The sequence below is a fragment of the Miscanthus floridulus genome, chromosome 15 (assembly GCF_019320115.1).
Source record: "Miscanthus floridulus cultivar M001 chromosome 15, ASM1932011v1, whole genome shotgun sequence".
Lineage (NCBI taxonomy): Eukaryota > Viridiplantae > Streptophyta > Magnoliopsida > Poales > Poaceae > Miscanthus > Miscanthus floridulus.
In genome coordinates this window covers 48,767,692-48,787,324 of record NC_089594.1, presented here as the reverse complement: position 1 = coordinate 48,787,324, position 19,633 = coordinate 48,767,692, and positions in this window count along the sequence as shown.

Genomic DNA, 19,633 nt, shown 5'->3' with positions numbered 1-19,633 from the left:
ACATAACCTTTACTTTCATCAATTACTACGATTAAGGGGCTTATGTCAAGTTCTCACTATCCAGGAGAGACGGTGATTCAAATCGATTCCTACCTAGCTTAGGAATTATTCCTAACAAATACCCATAGTTCCCCCATCGGGGTTGCATCAGGTCACCTTTGGTACAACTCAGGTCCAAATCATAGGTAAGACCAGCGCCACACCCTCAAAAATACTACCAATCTACAAGGAGGCTCTGGACTCAAACTCACCCTTGGGGACTCACGCCATTGGCTCTCTGCACATCCTTACTACCACCAGGGTGTGCACTTTAACCACTCATGTCCCCAGCCTAAGTTGAGCTACTCGGCTTCACGATCGGAATGACTTATCCAGCCAACTATGTGAGAGGCATGCGTTCAACATGACAAGAGGGCCTCTAATGGCCGGTCCTTAAATGACATAGATGGAATCACTATAAGTCACCACACCTAACATATAAGATTCCACCCAATCTCCAATTGTTCAACATCACCAGGTTATGTTCCACGATAGCACAATATAGCCAACCGTGATCAAGTCACCACCTATAGCTCACAAGTGACAGGAAATCACCGAACTCTACCGGCTAAGCACGACTAAGCATAAAGGTTGACCCTAGACCGACATAGGATTCATGATAGATATTTCTAGACAAGGAAAGTAGATGTAGCAAGTGGTTCCAATCAACTCTTATCACCTAATGCATCAAACATAAATGACTCAAGTAATATTTTGTAAAATAGGGGAGACTTAGAATGCTGTGGGGCTTGCCTTTCACAAACATGGCTGACTAGTGGTCACAGCACTCTTGGAGATGATAAACTTTAGGCTCACCTTCACATAGAGCTTCTTGGTGCTGAGCTTCCTAGTTCTCCTCTTGTGGATCAGCTTCGAGTTCCATCAACATAATTTTTTCCGCTGCACCTATTGCATGCATATGCATAAAGTAAGTATCATGGATGCATAAGAAGGATTATGAATGATATGACTTGAGAATGTGAATGATTCTATGCTGATGATTATATCAAGTTACTTAGATGATAACCATGTTGAATTCTTATTTACTAAGTAGGTGCATATCTCTTCTCTAGAAATTTCAAGAATCCACACTAAGTCCATTTCTGGACCACAACACACCAACTACAAGTTTAGATCATAACTAGAGTTTTACTCAACCAATTATTGTGATCTAGGACTTCCTAGAAAGCTCATAAAATTGCCAACAACTTTCATTTAGTCATCATGGGATGATTTAATAGCTATCTAGATTAAACAATTCAATCATCTAGATCTGTCTAGTAGACAAGCAACTTCTGACAGCAGATGTCTAACAACTATAACTCCGAAACCACTTAGTCTATTACCATGAAAATTTGACACAAGTAAGATTAGTAAGTTATGTACAACTTTCTTAATAACAAGTTTCACAGGAAATGTAATTATCATCATGAATTTATCAATACAACAGAAACTACTCTTGCAATAGTTAAGTAGCTGCTTATAACTAATCAACTTCAAGCACAACTACCATTATCAACAGATCATATGCATCACAAGGACTACAAAAAACATTACGTTTATGCTAAACTAATGTATTTAGATACCTTTATTAATTTCTTTATATAATAAGGTGATTTATGAGATCAATATTTCTAGTGCTCCATAAATTCAGATAAAATTATAGTAGCATACATATAACCCCAGAAGTCTAATGTGCAAATTTCATGCCAATTGGATAAGTATAGCCCTATATACAAAAATGACAAGTTGTTTAGGTTTATTTTAGCAAAAATTGTTTAGCCCATTGAAAAGTGTCAAGCAACATATTACATATTTTTTTAGCTTCCCTAAAACCCATTAACACTGTACAAAAATTGCATGGCAATATGTTACTTATTTATATCCTTATGAATTTCCTTAGAAAACATCATTTATTAAATGACAAATATAAAGACCTTACTCAAATCAAGTTTATTGCAAGTTTAGTATTTTTTCTAGCTAGAGTATGTCAACACAAGACCAGTAAAATTGGAATCACAATTTTATCGCTTCCCAAGCTCAAGTTATGAATTTTACAAGATTGTAAACAATTTAAAAGTACTTATTTAGCTCCATTTAATTCTCCTAGAAAATACCAGAAATAATGCATTTCATATTTTTATCAAATACTACACTTCATGATGAATCCAACAAAATTGTGTTCACCCCATTTGGGCATTCCTAACTCTAGATATGAATTTTTGAAACATGCGTACAAATCTATGAAAACAAATCAAAAAATCAATTGATACACAAACTGACAAATGGGGCCCGCTAGTCAGTAGGACCCACATGTTAGTGACTCCAGAGCAGAGGAGGTGCTCCAGCCAGCTCTATCTCACCGGCGGTGAGATCATTGGCGATGACTATGACACCAATGTGTTCCTCTCATCAAGCAGCGTCAATAGGAGGAGACTACGTGACCTAGGGTTCACCGGAGATGGCTCGTCAGTGACAATGGCGGATGGCGGAGGTAGCACGGTGGTACATCGGTGATCTCCAACCATCGCATGCTCTGGTGAGGTGAACTAAGGCTACGTAGAATCCTAATAAAGCTATCTATGGTGGTTAGGGCTCCATTGAGGCAGCGGTGAGCTCCAACCACGTGGATGTCGCGGTGGTGGTGCACGAAGCGCAGTGGTGATCCCACCGTTCTGGCTAGATGGCGATGAGAGATAGGCCTCCATCATGCCATACACAAGGTCTACGGTCACTCAACCTAAGATGCATGAGAGAGAAGGGAGATGATGGACCAGCTCAGCAATGGCGAGCATGAGTGCCACGGCGGCCATGGTGGCTGCCCGTAGAATGGCGACGCGTTCTGACGCAACCACATGGTAGCGTCAAACTAGACAAAGGATTAAGATGCTAGGACCTACGACAAAGACCAGACGAGGGAGAGAGAGAGAGCGAAGGTGTCCAGATTGTGGCTGGCCGCGACGAGCATGGAGCTTGGTGGCACTCCGGTGAGAACACAGGTGATGGAAATAGCAAAATGCCACCCTACCTAGACTCAAAGTGCTTGGCAAGGGTGGAAGTTGCAGCGCGGAACAAGGCGGAGCTGTTTGCATGATTGATTAGAAAATGGTGCAGCAATGGCAGCGAGTGAGCATGGCAGAGCGACGGTGATGGCGTGGTGGTGCGGTGCTCTACTTTGCTCTGGCATGGGCGAGAGAGAGCAGGGTACGATGGTGAAATGGAGCGAGCAGCAGAGGCATGTGCCTAATACCTCCACGCTGGCCTGACTAGCCTGGCCAATGCCAACATATGACTAACACACAGCATGCCTGGCCCGCCCCCGATTGGCCACAGACACCAACATGGACATGGCCATCAGATCCGATGACAGCGCCTGACGAAGCAACTTAGCAATCATCTAACTCCAAATCCGTGGTGAGTTAGCAAAAACTCCATTACTAAAAGTTGTAGAGCTAACTCCAACTTTTCTTAAGGGAGCAACATCTAATTCACCATAGTTTTCAAAATACAAAGCTCCAAAGTATGGTACATTGAAACTAAAAACCATTTCTAGACTTAGAAAATTTTCAAACTCAAAAACAGTAATTCTATTGTTACTTGTGTGCTATTTTTGAGCATGCCATGCACCGAATTAGATATTGACCCAAAAATAACAGTTGTTACTCTAGTCAAGTACTACAACTTTGCTTAAGGGTGCACTACCATGCAAAGTCTCTAGAGTATAGTTCAACTTAGGTCAATCATACAACTTGAAATTGAAAGCCTACACTATAACCATGACTTAGAGGCCAAATGGGTCCAAGTCATGAATACCAAAGTTGTTCCATGTGACATTCTAAACATGTTTAAGGTACTCCTAAGGTCCCTCAAACATTTTATACATTGGTCACATGTAAATCCTAGCATATGTAAAACATTTAGTAACAAACACATGTGATATGAGCAATCATAGAGATAAAATTTGAGATGCTCATGGTCATGAATGATCAATGATGCTTGTGCTCATGCAATGCCAATGCCAAACACATGCTTAACACCTAGGGTGTTACACTCTATTTAGTGAAAAAACTACTGCTACTTCTATAAGATGAGTGAAAGAGTGCATAACACACTCCACAACGTGTGAAGCAAAGGAAAAGAAGAGCAAGAAATCTGTCCAGATTTTGTGGCACTAAACCGATTATCTTTAAGCCAGTGATTAGTGGCTCAAACATGGTTGAATTCACACCAAACTTGGTGACCTCGTTCTTCATTTAAGGTACTTCGATGTCTTAAGTTAGTTTGAGGATTGGTTGAGTAAAGCATCGGATTTGAGAGATGTTTTGATAGTTCGGTCACAAAATTTTAGAACAAAGTAGTTTGGTAGATGATTGTTAGATAGTCAAATGATGTTCAGTTTGAACTAAATTTTGTTCAGTAGTTAAAGGACTCTTGGATCTAAATTCCTACAAAAATTTGTGCACTTTGGAGCCATAGTTTGTGAGATATGAACTAATACCCAAAGTGTATAGAATTTGTGATTTCTCTATGGACTGCTATTACCCCTCCAAATAGAAGGTTGTGTTTGTACTTGATGCCAAGATTAGCAATAGGGTCATTGTTTTGCCATTAGATAATACTTTAGATGGCCTAAAGAAGACTCCTTACACCCCTTTGTGCCTTGCTTTTGCCCTCTCATATCAACAATGGTTGAGCAGTCAAGGTGTTCTACAAGTCAATTTGTGCCCTTGCGAGTCGGAAATAAATTGAAAAGTGTCAAACAACAGATTTCATATTATGATTGAGTTGTTGATTGACATTAGAAAGGAAGCTTCAATATCAAATGTAGTCCAGCAAAGCTAGTTTTTCTATAGTGCAAGTCAATCCAACTTACTGTGCAACAACACCATGAAAGAAAATCATACAAAATCTTGGTAGCATACTATTTTTCCAATTGGTGTATACTTGCAACTTTTGTTGTCCTCCAGACCTCGCTATCCTCCTTCTTCAGTAAGGATTTCTAAGGTAGACTTGTCCTTTGGTACCTTCCATGTGTTTTTACCCAAAAGGTTGCATAAGATTCAACATAGATAACTATTGCCGCTTGGATACGAGGATTCCCTCAAATAATGATCATAAAAAATGTTGAGTCAATAGAGTCAGCTATCACATTCATCGCTCACTCAATGGACTCATATAATAAAGTGTTATCATTAGAGAAGGAGAACTTTTCCATCGGTTGGCATCTGAGTGATTGAATAGTTATGACCGGCATAGATATTGTCTGTTGGTTACTCGGTTTCTCATAGCCTCAGAGGATGTTTACCCCATCTATGAGCTCATCCCTTATGAAAGGTTGTACTCAAGCTACTTTGGTAGAGGACTGCTTTTTGAACTTTGTGAATGAACATGGAACCATTGTAATGAGTAGCTTTTAGAAGCTTACAAGTCTAGTGCAAAGTTCACATGGTCCATGCTATATTCACTAGGGAAATAGATATTATGGGTAGTTAGTTTATGCTCCATAGTACTCTCTGTATCCTGAGAACAAAGTGATGTGCTATCTTGGATTCCTCCAAAGTAACAATGCTTCATGGAAGTCAATGAAAGAAATTCTTCAGACAAAATTTACTACGAAGAGCAAATATCATAAAACTGTCTTGACCATATTAGCCCCTCTAATACTCCAAAGTTAAGTAGCCTAATGCTATCACTGATGTTGGAAAATGGATGACATGCTTCTCTTCCCTTAAAATTCTTTCGCACCAAATCTCGGGGCTAGATTCCCATAAGGGGGAGGGCTATAACACCCTGGGTGTTAGTCACAAGTTAAGCAGTGGAAATTGGAAGTAAGTAGGACATGTCAAGCACTAATTCGGCTGTTCTACATCGATCTTGATCATGCATAGTACGCGGTTAAGGCATGGATGATCTTGAAGAGGTTTGCTGACTAGTTAAGTCTGGTCTATAGTTTGCTATTATGGTTGTAATGATCTGGTCGATCCCCACTGATGGCACTTTAGATCAGAGGATGCTAGTTGGTAGATTTGTTTTCGATCAGGCGTGACCTTGACTGTTTGCTATGCCTTGCATCGGCTAAATAGCCAATCGCCTATGCTTTAACGCCTATAGTGTGTCTCCATAATTCTGTTAAATGTGAATAGATCTGTTTACTTTAAAGGATTGATTTGTTGTCTTTATCATGGCTGCCATCGATCCGGTCAAACCCCACTGTTAGAGATAATAGGTTAAGTCTGATGAGTCCACAGATTTATCTATGTTAAATAGTCAATTGTTCACATGTTGTAGTCTCTTTGTGCCTAAATTGGCTATTTTAGCCGATTTCGCTTGTGCTTTCACGCATATAGTGTGTCTTTCAGAAAGCCTATCAATGTATTGATAGTTTTATGGATTCTTTGGTTTTAGTTTGTTATTATCATCATAGCTGCCATCGATCTAGTCAAACCTCACTATTGATGGTAACATATTAGATTTAGAGAATTTGCAGATCCATTTGTACTAGACAATCGATTTGTTCACATGTTATATCCTTTCTCAATAGAATCATTGGCTCAACACTTTACATTGGTAATACCTACCTAGCTAATGATTTTGCTTATGTCTACATGCATTGTACTTATCAACATAAAATCAATCACAACCCATGAGCTTTGTAGTCTGTGATAGCCGATTTCTTCACGTATCAACCATTTAGTCGATTTTTCCTGTCTGGCTACTCCCGAAGCGGCACACTTGGAACTATCAGGGCAAGACCAGCATGTTCCACCTTAAATTGTTGATAAACTTGCTCTCCTTGTCAATTGTAGGTCAAATTGACTGGCATTCCCTAGGGAGGAATTCGCAGGATCGGCTAGCCCTATGTTGAATCCAAGTGGATCTCCAGCCTTGCTCCATCATGCTAATCCTTCTGTCTTGCTGTCTGTCTCAGCACATCGACATGTTTTTATGTCGACACTAGTGATGACACTTGAACACGTTCCTCATGCTACTCGGCTCCTAAAATAGAGAATGGTCAAGATTTGAAGATGACCAAGGGAACTAGAAGATGAAGGCTTCGTTTTAGAACTTGGGTAAAGACATCTAACTATGGCTCTACTATTGCACTATTTGAAACTAAGCTTAACTTTGTATTGTTGACCTCTTGGGTAAGCTTAATAACATGCTCACATCTTCTGTCGTCTTGATGGACACTCTAGCATATGTGGAAGACTCTCTATTAGGTTGGGTTTCTAGGTGACTTTGGTCTGGTTTGACTCTATTTGGTTGGATGGACACTCCATCGGAGGCAATGGACTCTTCGTTACTGATCGAATGCTTTAGGGGATACTCCAATGGTTTAGGACTTAGGCGTTCCTAGGGTTTACTCCTTCTATCAGATAGTCCAAGCCATGTGTCAGACACTCCATTGGAACTAGAAGGTCTTAGGTTGCTAGGCAACTATGTTTATAAATCAGCGGATGCTCTAGGAGAATTCTTGGACTCTCCGCTAAGAACTCGTTGTTCTTAGGTTGTTGGGTTTCTACTTATATAACTTGGCAGACGCTCTATGAGATACCATGGACTCTCTGCTGGCTCATGTCAATACAAAATAAGGCCCAGTTTGGTGGTTTCCTAGAGTTATCGGACACTCCATTAAGATTTATGGACACTCCATCAAACGGCTGATAGAACCTATGTTCTTAGGTGATCTTGGGTTTCAAACTTAGATGTGCTGAGCTATGATCTATGCATGTGCAAGACATTTCTAGGGTGGCCTAGGTAGCTTGCTAAGCTTAAGATGGCTAGGTTTGAAGCTTGGTTTGCAAAGTGTAGCTATAGGTTTAGGATCAAACTTAAAGATATGAGGATAAGAAGATAACTCTTGAGATTGAGATGAAATTCTTAGCTCTGAGATTTGGGAGCTTTCATAGCCAAAAACTTGAAGATCCAACTTCTTGCTACTCTTGCTTCTTTATCCAAAGATGGGTTGTTCAGGAGCTTCCTCTTGCAATAGACCAAACAAATGGATCAAAGGATAATACATGAGAGGCCTAAGTGATTGAGCTAGATAAGGATTTCTTGAACTTACTTACATATGATGGAACTACCACTAGCAAGAAAATCCACAAAGCTTTCACCAAAAACCACAATTTAGTTCTTGGGTGGAAGATCCAAGAAATGAGAGCTACTTCTCTTAAGCTTACCATGAACAAGATTGAGGGTGTTGATGGTGTCCATGGAGTGGTGTTGGTGCTTCCTTCTTCCTTCCTTTCTTCTCCAATCTCTCCATCTATCCTTCCCTCTCTAGTTCTAGGGTTCATCCTTGTTCTTAGGGTGTAGAGAGAGAGAGGGAGAGTGGCAAATGAATGGATGTGTGAGAGAGTGAGTGAGAGGGTGTAGTTTTAGCTGAAGGGCCATCCAAATTCATGCTAACATGTAGGTCTCACTCTCTTAAGTGGCAAATAGATCATTTTCCACTCACTGTTGCTGTACTATGGTTTATCGAATGGTTCGATAGAACTAGGTGGACTATCTGGTGCATCACTGTCTTTGCTGAATTGATTCAATCCCTGAGTGGTTTAGCAATGGGGATCGAATTATCATGTTTTAGGATGCTCTTAGAGGTTAAGTTGGTGCTGATGATGTTAATAGGATGACATCTAATCCGATTGGGGGGTTCCTCCATTGTCTCAGGTGCGAGCCTATGCATAGCTATTCCGGGGTGCTTGCGGAGTACTTTGATTGATTCTTAATGATCTTCCTCATCTAGAGCACTGGGGATCTCCACAGGAGTTTGATTGTCTGCTCCTTCTATTAGTCGAAAATAATTGCCTATATTATAACAAACTTAGGTCATTACTAAAACCTCCCCTCCTTAAAATAGATCTCATCCTCGAGCTCGCCCAAGGGTACATAGGGAAACTTTCCAATGGTGGGGCGTCTCGTGGTGACTCCTCCAAAAATACTAGAGCACGGAGACTTTTCCTCTCTAGGATTTTAGGTACTTTTCTTCTCCTCATCTTGGCGCTTCAATTGGTGCAACATAGGCTCTTACTATTGGCATTTAGACATATATCTTATAATTCTCCAAGGTTGATGCATTGGATTCCAATGAACGAAGCCTCTAGGCTTTCTCTGTCTATTGACGGATAGTCTGTTCCCCTCACCAGATGATCCGGTGGCTTTGGAAATCTAGCAGTTAACCTAGGGCTTCATTTATCCAAATTGGCAGATGGTCCATCGTAGCTGTTAGATTCTCTAATGGATCATGACCTATAAATAGGCCGGCAATGACTGAATGGGTCATGTCATTTCCATTTTTAGCAATAGCCATCGCTGTAGTTCTCCATGCCGTCGCCTATAACATCCCAGATGTTAAAAAGTAGTTAAAACTTGATCATGAGCATCATTAAGCTTGATCAACAAGAATTAAAGCATAAATGCATTCATGTTTCCAAGTATTATTTCATTAATGCATTTTATGTTCCTATAGTAGCATTTCCATGTTGCATATATAGTGTTTCATATGTGTTGCATAAGTGATGTTTCATTTATAATTTTGCTATGTTGCAAATGTAGTGTTTCATATGTTGCATATGTTGAGTTATATGTGTTGCATGAAATGTGAACAATAATATCAATTAAGGGTCTTTATGAATTTATATAGGAGAATTTGCATAAACAAGTAAATTTTTTGTTAAAATAAAACTTGTAGTACAACATGAGTGCTTTCTTATAGAATCAACATGTGATGATGTTTCCAAGTTAAACATGTTTAAAATGGAGCTTCAAAAGTTGAATTTAATACTGAATTTCACACGGCCATTTTGACTAAGTCCCTGAAATAAAGATTATTAAGTTTAGTTTTTGTTGATTTATTAAATAAATTTTCATAAGTAAAAATTGTTCAACTTTCTTTTCATTGTTTGGAGTAATGCTTGAATTGTGATATTGTGTAATTAGTTAAGATGTTGGTTTAATATTTGCTCCTAAATAAATTACCAAAAATGCTTAGTTAAAACAACTTTCAAAACATAGAACTAAAACTAGGTTTTAGTTTCATCGAACTCAGTTTTGATTTGCCAAATCTTCAAAATGGTCATGTTTTTGGAGAGGATCCTTAAAGCAAAGATGGAGACCAGAGATAGGGGAACAACTTTCATTCTTGGAGTTTTTTGTGTTGCTTTGCAACATTAGGAGAACGAGGGAGTAGAAGATGGCTGTCAGACATGAACAGTGCACGACATTGGTGAGCACTCTACCTATCTGCTTGCTACCACTGCCAACCATTTCGCGCCACCCTCAGTGCATGCAAACACGCAGCTACTTCAGAGGCTTCATCCCAAGCAAGAGCTAGACATCAGGACGCTTCACCCTCGCCTATACCTCACCCGACCGGCCGTCGTCCTCACTTTTCATTTCTTCTAAAGCCACCGTTGAGCGCTCGCTCCATAGCCAATTTCTCCACCCGCACCCAATTCATCTCACAGCTAGCTCCGCCTCCTCTTAGTATATTGCTTAAGCCATCTAGCGCCACCTCTAACCATCGGAGTTGCCCTAGCACTATCGTCTCCCTTGGCGACGTCCATAGTGCCACCGCAACCACCCCCACCATGGCCAGACCGCTTCGATGAGTCTCTCGCCAAGACTGTTCGTGTGCTAGCTTCACCATGATCCCCTCATGCTTATTGGCTCACCGATTTTCATAGATATGCCATAGATGAGCCAGAGCGTCATCACCACCATGAGTTCACACCACCACTATCGTCCTCACCGCTGATCACCCAGCTCCGCTGTGTTCCCAACTCAACCATATAGTGTTATGAAGTCATGGTGAGATCCTAGTCATGCCCATTTCCTCTAATTTGACCCTACCATGGCGCAGCTACTAGAACACTGTTGTGTCGTCGTGCTCTACCCCGCCATGCCGCCATGGTCATGGGCGAGCTCGTGCGGAGCCCTAACTCGATCAATCGATAGCTTGGATACGTTCGTTAGGTCATGTTGAGTATGTTGGTACCATCGCCATTACTGGAGGTGCCATCGTCGATCATCTCCACCGTGTCGAAGCATCGCCAAACCGCCATATCCACCAGTGTACTTGCTGCTATGTTCTAACCGGTCAGCTATCACCACCATAGTGTGCGAGTGAGAGATGAGTCTATTAGTGCTTGTCTCATCGCCGGCGAGGTCACCGTTGTTGAATACCTGCCGATCAATGGCTGTTGGGACGCGGTCAGTGCAGGGCATGACGTCGGGCCCATTTGTTAGTAAGAGCGGGTGAGGGGGAGATGATTGAAAAAATATTTTTATTTTTTTATTTTCAGAAAATGCCAACAAATGATGATTCTTGTTTAATTCATAACTAAATAACTATAGCTGAGAAAAATATAAATTTTATTCTGTAGGCTTGTTATGATGTGTTGTACCATGGAAAAATATTAGTTGGTCATTTTTAGTAGTTTTGATATGCTTAGAAATTACCTCTTTTAATTAATAAATGTACCTTCCATGATTTTTATAGGCTAAAATATTTATCCTTTAATCATGAAACTTTTTGTGTATGCTTTTCATGCTTAAGTGTACCTTCACAAAAAGTTTGGTATTGTTTTGATGAAAATAAATTGTCCACTTAATTCAAATGCCTTTTATGGATTAATAAAAATATCAAAATTATTTATATAAATAATTACATGACTTGAGTGTGTTTTATACCTTGATTGTAGACCTTGGGACACAAAACCTTTCTGTTCCTTGGCACCTTCATTATATGGTTGTTATGCTCATGATTAGCTTGCTAATAATAAATAAAATGGCTTAATTAATATTTAGTAATATTTATGAGTTCTTTGTTATGATTATGATTTAAATAAAATGTTAACCTACTAGTCCATGTTAGTGTAATTCTTTCATGATAACAACTAATCAAACTTGTTAATTAGTAATGAAAATGCCTTTCATGATAATAACCTTAGTTCTTTAAGTGAAGGAAAGTTGTACTCAACTTTCATAAACTTGTTAAACTTCTGTATTGCACTTGTATGTCTTTTATCATGCATCATGGCATGTAGTCCATCATGTTAAGCAAAGCATCATTTATTATGTGTAGTGCATATGAGAGTGAGAAGGCTCATGTTGATCAAGTTTTGGAGAAGGTTCATCCACCAGTGGTGCCATGTCTGACTAACTGGATCTTTCCTTGGGATCTAACCTTCTCTGTAATGCAGGCAAGCCCCGGTGCATACCACCCTTCTATAGCATTTACAAATCTTTTATTACACTTTAAGTCTTGTGAGATGTGCATTAAGTAATTAGGAGTTGGTCGAATACCATTGCTGCATGATTACCTTGATATTCATATATCCTTAGTTCTACCCTGCTAGTATGAATAGGTCGATATCTCTGATGCTTAGTTATGCTTAGACTTCGATAGAAGTCAAATGATGGTTTCATCATTCGAGAGAACAGATTTACCTTGCTCTTCTCAACTCTAGTTATGGGTTGTGATGGTTTTGAAAGTATTAAATTAAGAATAGGCAGGTGGCTTGCCTCAAGAATGGAGTCTCATTGTAGTGCCTCTGCTTGTGTCGATTGAGGACCATACCATTGTAGGCTTGCTTGTGTTTGAGACTTTGTAGTTCTGGCCACATACTCCGGTAAGCCTAATACCCTGGCTATTCCATTATGTGAAAGGCCAACCGTGCACTAGGAGTGGAGAGATGGTGAGAGTAGCATGTACACATCCTGTGAATCCATCGTCGCATGGCGTAGGGAGGTAGAGTACTATGCTCTCGGGTAGTGCTGGACCCATTCATGTTTTGGAGGATCCGAGTAAAGATTGATATATATAGGTCTAGGACCTGCATATGTCATGTGGTAAGGAAACCCTAGCTATGCCTAATTGATCCGAATCATTGTGCTCCTTAGTTATGGAGACTCGATCCTCTACCCTTCATGGTAGGTTAATCAATGAAATAATGGTACTATTGGATATGAGCTGATATAAGATGTGATGAGATGATTAAAGAAGTGATTGATTTAGAATAGGTGCAAACTGGATACTACAAAAGACTTAATACACAAGTAAAACATTGAAAGTAAGGATCCACTTATAGTAAGCTTTTCTGCAAAAGTTAGCCTTGCTTCATACTTTCCTTAAGCCTGCATACCCTTGGACTCTTTTTGTTTAGTTGGGTAAGACTTGTTGAGTACCCTCAAGTACTCAGGGTTTGTTAACCCCTATTGTAGGTTCTGACTTGTGCTGCTAAGTGAGGTCATGTTAGTGGGCTTGACATGATCTAGATGCCTCTTCTACCTTAGATGTTTTGCCTAAGTTGCTTCCACAATTCTACTTGTCTTTGGGAACTTAACTTAAGTTTACTCGAACATGATTTGTAACCTAAATGTTATAAGTCTTCTGCACTCTAATGTAATTTATTTTTGTACCAAATATTGTAATGTTGTGGTAACTCCATGTTGATCCTATATGAGTTGTAAAATGTGGATGATTTGGGGTTCCCCAAGGACACCTGACAGACTACCAAAGTTATCTGGCTCTCATGTGCAGCTATCAAAGGTCTTAAGGACAATGATAGCTGCATGTCGGCCATATAATTTGGGTGGTTCCTACCACACCGCCGTTGCCTTGCATGTGCTCTTGGTGATTTTCTTATGGTCCAAGGGCTTCTATGAGCATCTCCATCATGCCTAGAGGGTACGTTTGATTCCTTTCTCCCCTCCTATACTTTATTCCCCTCTTTTCACCTTTCCTAGGGTTACTCTAATCCGTGATTTGGTTAGGGTTAATAGCAAATCATCTTGTGGATTTGGTAGAGTACCTCTAACAGTACCATTGTGCATGATTTGGTTAAGTAGAACTATTTGATTGCAATGATTTGAGGATCCCAACTTTCTTGTGGTTATTGTTCTGGTGTGCTGTCTTTGATAGTAATGGATAGTCCAGGTGTTCTGATGGAAGGTTCCATTAAATTGGTAAATGTTCTAATTAATCTGGTCTTACATTCTAATTTGACTTGTGGTATTGATGGATAGTCCACGAGAATTTGTGGACACTCTGCAGGATCAACTTACGTATCCTATATTACCTCTGCATAACTATTTGTGTTGGCAAAATATTTTGGTGCCTCAATTTGGTGGATACTCCATCATTATCGGTTACTCATTGTTTTGTACCAATTTGATTCCAACTAGTATCTAACTTCAAGGGCTCATTTAGGCAACTTATATACCTTGCATATCTAATGTAGTTCACTACATCTCACCACATAACTTGTGGGACTTCTACTTTACTTGTATATCCAAAAGTTGCTGATTCTTGGTCTTCTTTATGGCATTGCAGGTCTAGTGTAGGTCCTAGCCATTGGCCAGAGAAGGCAGTGCTGGCATCTTTTTTGGATGAGGATGATGGTGATGATGTCTTCCTAATGGACATGTCAGCTATTCCCAAGGAGCACTTTCATTGGGTCCCTGCTAAGTTCAGCAAGGTGGCTCTATCCAGGCACTTTAGATAAGAAAGGATTCTCCGACTCCCTTCTTTCTCAACAAAAGTCAGTCCATGCTGTACTAAGGAGGTTTTGACACTAGGCCAATGTTTGTAGGACACTAGAGGCTGAGTTGGTCCTAGTTGGAGTCCTTCATGTACATGAGTAGCTTAGTTGACTTTCTTGGGATTATGGGCTAGAGAAGAATCATCGAGTTTAGGCAAGATTGGAATGAGGCAGTGATCTGGCAGTTCTGTGCCATATTAGAGGTTTGGGCTCAAAAGGAGATGCTGATATAGATGACTAACACACATAGGTTCAAAGCTACATTTAAGAATCTTGCAGCTGTTGTAAAGTTGAGCTATCATGGTATGAAGCGGGGCAAGTTGGTCATTGACCTTCCATTGTTGGGGACTATTTACACCAAAATCTAGAAAGAAGAAAGTGGGAACTCAAAGTTTCTAAGATTGTATCATCAAGGAATCGATCAGATGTGAATCGATATCAGCTAGGTTTTGATGCAGTGTTGGAATTGGCTATTTAATAGATGATGTCAGTAGATGATGTCAATGGAATACGTATGGATGGCTTCGGGGAAAAACATGTCGGACTCTACAAAAAGGGAAAGATTAGAGTCCAAGTTATTTTTAAGTTAGGAATGTTTTCTTTTGTTCCAAGAATTGTAATGAGTCATATTTGAGTAGAATTCATGTTTAGGTTCCGAGTCTAATTGTTGGACCCCAGTTATTGTAAAGACACTAACAACTAACCAATACAATTACCTTTTTTGGCTTCACGCCAACCCTTAGGAGTAGCAGTACTGTATATCTCGATGAGTTCTTCAACAAGCAGGCTGCATCGACTGATCGACCTCTAGCTTGTCTGTGAGTACCGTCATGACTTATATTATGCTTCTAAAGCTGCATCAGCCGATTGATCTTTTACGTGTATAGTATAAGTTAGTTATCGATCTGTATCATTATTCGTAAGGCTACATCAGGTGATTGATCTCTTATAGATCATAATATAGATCGAAGTTATTGATCTTGTGTTAAATAACTTGTTGTTTAATACAATATCACCTATTTTTGAATCTTCTAAGATTAGTAGGATTTTTCTGGCTGTTCTTGGTTGATTCACCAATTATCGATCTTGTTATAATTAATATTCCATTAATCATAACAAATCATCTGATTAAGATAGAGATAGATCGGCATCATATCATCATAACTGGTTGTCTTCTAGTCTGGTCACACTTTGAATCTCATAATTGATGGCTTAATTCTACTAAATTGGTTGATTTACCTCTATTCCAATCAAGCATGGTATGCATTCAAAGACATGTTTTCAATCTTGGATGAACTCACTAGTTAACGAGATCTAATCTAATGACACCACCATAGCTGCATCGATCTGGTCGAACCTCACTGGTAAGACTTTAGATTAGAGATTATCAATTAGTGGTTTTATTCATGATCGAGATATGTACTCTGTTTGTTTGTTATGCATGCATCGGCTATTTTAGCCGATTCGCCTGTGCCTTCACACATATAGCATGTTTTTTTATGAACCTGTCAATATATAGATAGTTTTATGGATTCTTTGGCTTTAGTTTGTTATCATTATCATAGCTATATCGATTCAGTCGAACCTCACTATTGATGTTAACAGATCAGATTCAGAGCGTTTGTAGATTTGTTTGTACTAGACAGTCGATTTGTTCACATGTTATATCTTTTCTTGTTAAGCTTATTGGCTTAATACTTTACACTAGTTATATCCATCTAGCCGATGATATTACTTATATCTAGGTGCATTGTATTTGTTATCATAAATCAATCATGACCCACGAACATCACAGTCCTTAATAGTTGATTTCTCTTCGTATCGACTATTTAGTCGATTCTCCTGTTTGGCTGCTCTCAAAGCACCACACTTGGAACTATCTAGGCAAAAGCGGCATGTTCCACCCTAAACTACTAATAAAACTTCCTCTCCTTGTCAATTGCAGGTCAAATTGACTGGCACGCCTTTTGGGATTTTTAGGATCGATTGGTCTTGTTGTGAAGACAAGCAAGATCTATGGGTTGACCTCACTCAGATCGTTCTGGCTTGTTGTGTGTCAGGCACATTGCCACATTTTTGCGTTAACACACATTTTGGCACGCCTGGTGGGACCACAATCATCATGGCAGCTCACAACAATAGGGACATTCTTATAGTGTCTTATGAAGACTTACCTAATGAGGATAAAGATGGCATTAGTAAAGCTATAGAGGAGTTTCATAACAAGTGTTTGGTATCTTACACCAAGACACATGACAATAAAGTTCTTTAGAAATATCCACTACCAAGAGTTTTGATACATGGGTAGTTAGATATAGATGAAGCCAATTATAGATGTTTCTTTGTAGATGATGTCAACAAATTTGTTCATGATGCCATGTTGAATCATAATACAGCTTTTTTGAACACATTCCACAACACCATGAAGGAGGTGTTTCATGGATATCGAATTGATTCAGATTAGACTGGCTTATTACAATATTCCACATTTGTCGACTCAGGGGACTAATCAAGCCGGTACTAGTCATCAAGAAGTAGCACTAGCTGGTAATGATGATGTGTAGGCAGTTTAGAGCTCATCTAAGCAAGTTTAGGGTACTACTACTAATCTAATATAGTATAATCTTGGATCATCAGTGCAGCATGTGCAACAGCCGACCAGGCAAGTTCAGAATCAAATGGTTAATTTTGGCACATCAGGCCAAATACCGCCGTCAGCTCAAAAAATAGCACTATCAGTTCAAAGGATTCATAGAGATACATCTCTTAGCATTTACAATTAGAGACTTCAAGCAGCAAGTTAGCAACGGACTCAACAGACAGAGATTCCACAAGGATATCATTATGGCATGGATTCTAATACCCTTCATATGATTCCAAATCTAGGGTACCAAGGTAGCTAAAATTTTAATTCGCAAATGTGTTAGCAATTGTAAGGAAATCCAAATTCAAATGCTGATGAGTTGTTGCTTAGAGTAACTAAAATGATAAAGAATCAGTTTAGTTTAAAACCAAAAGGGTAGACCTTTTTGTACATACGTCCATATCCAGAGTGGTATGATTTGGCTCTTCCTACAAATTATAGTCTTCCAGAATTTGCTAAGTTCACTGGTCAAGATAGTACAAGTATAATAGAACATGTTAGTCGATATCTTACTCAGTTGGATGAAGCATCCATTGAAGAAGCTCATCCAAATTCGTTTCATCTCATTATCCCTATCAGGAACAACTTTCACCTAGTTTTCATCATTACCAGTTAATTCTATTGCCAATTGGACTAACCTAGAGAAGAAATTTTATACATATTTCTATATTGGGATAGGAGAAAAGAAAATCATAGATTTGATGACCATAAGGCAAAGAAATAATGAATTGGGTGCTGAGTTTCATTAGAGGTTCCAAGAAAGAAGAAATTTGTGCTTTTCATTGAATCTGACTGATGATCAGCTAGCTGCTTTGGCTGTTCAAGGAATGTTGCCAACATGGAGAGAAAAACTGCTTGGGCAAGAGTTTGACAATTTAGGTTAGTTGGCTCAATGGGTGGCAGCAGCTTAATAGCCAATTCCAGAATATGCAAAGAGATACCCAATTCCTAGAAGAATGTCACAATTGCCGAAGCTTATAATCCATATTTAGCTAATGATGATGGTAAGGATGATGAAGAAGATGAGATTGCTGCGACTAAATGGAATTGGGGTAAGAAGATAGTGATGGTTCCAAATCCTTGTGGAAAAGGAGTTGAAGAAAGTTATGATTTTGACATTACAAAATTAGACAAGCTCTTTGATTTCTTGCTTGAGAAGAGATAGATCAAATTGCCCACCAATCATGTCATATTACCCCCAATCAGTTGAAGAATAAGAAGTTCTATAAATTTCGTAACACTACTTCTCATTCTACTAATAAGTGTAGAATTTTCCGACAACATATACAGAGGGCTATTAAGCAAGGGAAGCTTAAATTTGATACACCTCGAAAGATGAAAGTTGATGATAATCCTTTTCCAAAAGATCATAATATGGTTGATGCTAAGTTGCTCAAAGGGAAGACTAAAGTTCTAACATCAACAAGGGCAAAAGAAACTAAAACTGTTGATCTAGAGATGTAAATATCGCCAGATGAATATAAAGAAATTAAATGGCATCATGACCAACGGAAAAGCTGATATGAGCAGGGAGAGACATCAAGAAATGAGGTGATGAGGCCACGTGTTACATCTTGAATTTTGTTAAATAAATGGCAATGGCAGAAAGAGAAGGATTATCAGCATTGGTTAGAAGAGAAAGAATATCAACATCAATGAGAAGAGGAGAGGTATGAAAGAGAACAAGCTGAATTACATTGGAATTGTCCTTTTTCAGATATTGTTGGAATGAAGGTTTAAAATTATCTACTAGAAATAATTGCCTAGTGTAGTGAACAATATTGGGAATTTAGGCAATCTCAAGCCAATCGCCGGTCTATTCATACTCAAATCGGGTATCATCATGATAATATGGATCGGCGCTTAAAAATTAGAAGTGTTCATGATTGGCTTAGGAAGCGAGTTATTAACAAAATTGGGTTGATTATGAAGAAGGTGATGAGGAACAGTATGTTTGGCAGGAAGGGCAATGGTATCCAGGAGGTTTAATAAGAAGTCAGAAAAAGGGTACAATGCCTAAGCAATAGAGAGCTAGAACAGGCTCAGAAATCTAGTATACCTCAAGTATGGCATGTTAAACAAATAGCCGATAAGGGTCAACCATCGGCTAATATTCAAATGGCTTTTCTTTTGCCATTAGATTTTAGAGCTATAGCAGATCAAGAAGTCTATTTAGATTTTGATGAATCAGAATATGAGGAGATGGTTGCCAAATTGACAGTGATATAGCAAGCTATATTTGATAAGCTAGTCAAGCATCAGCACTTGAAGGCTTTATATGTAAAAGGTTTAGTTGATGGGAAGCTGATGGGAAAAATGTTGGTGGATGGAGGTGCTTCTATTAATCTTATGCCTTATACTACTTTTCGCAAGCTTGGTAAGGGACTAGGAAATTTGATTGAGA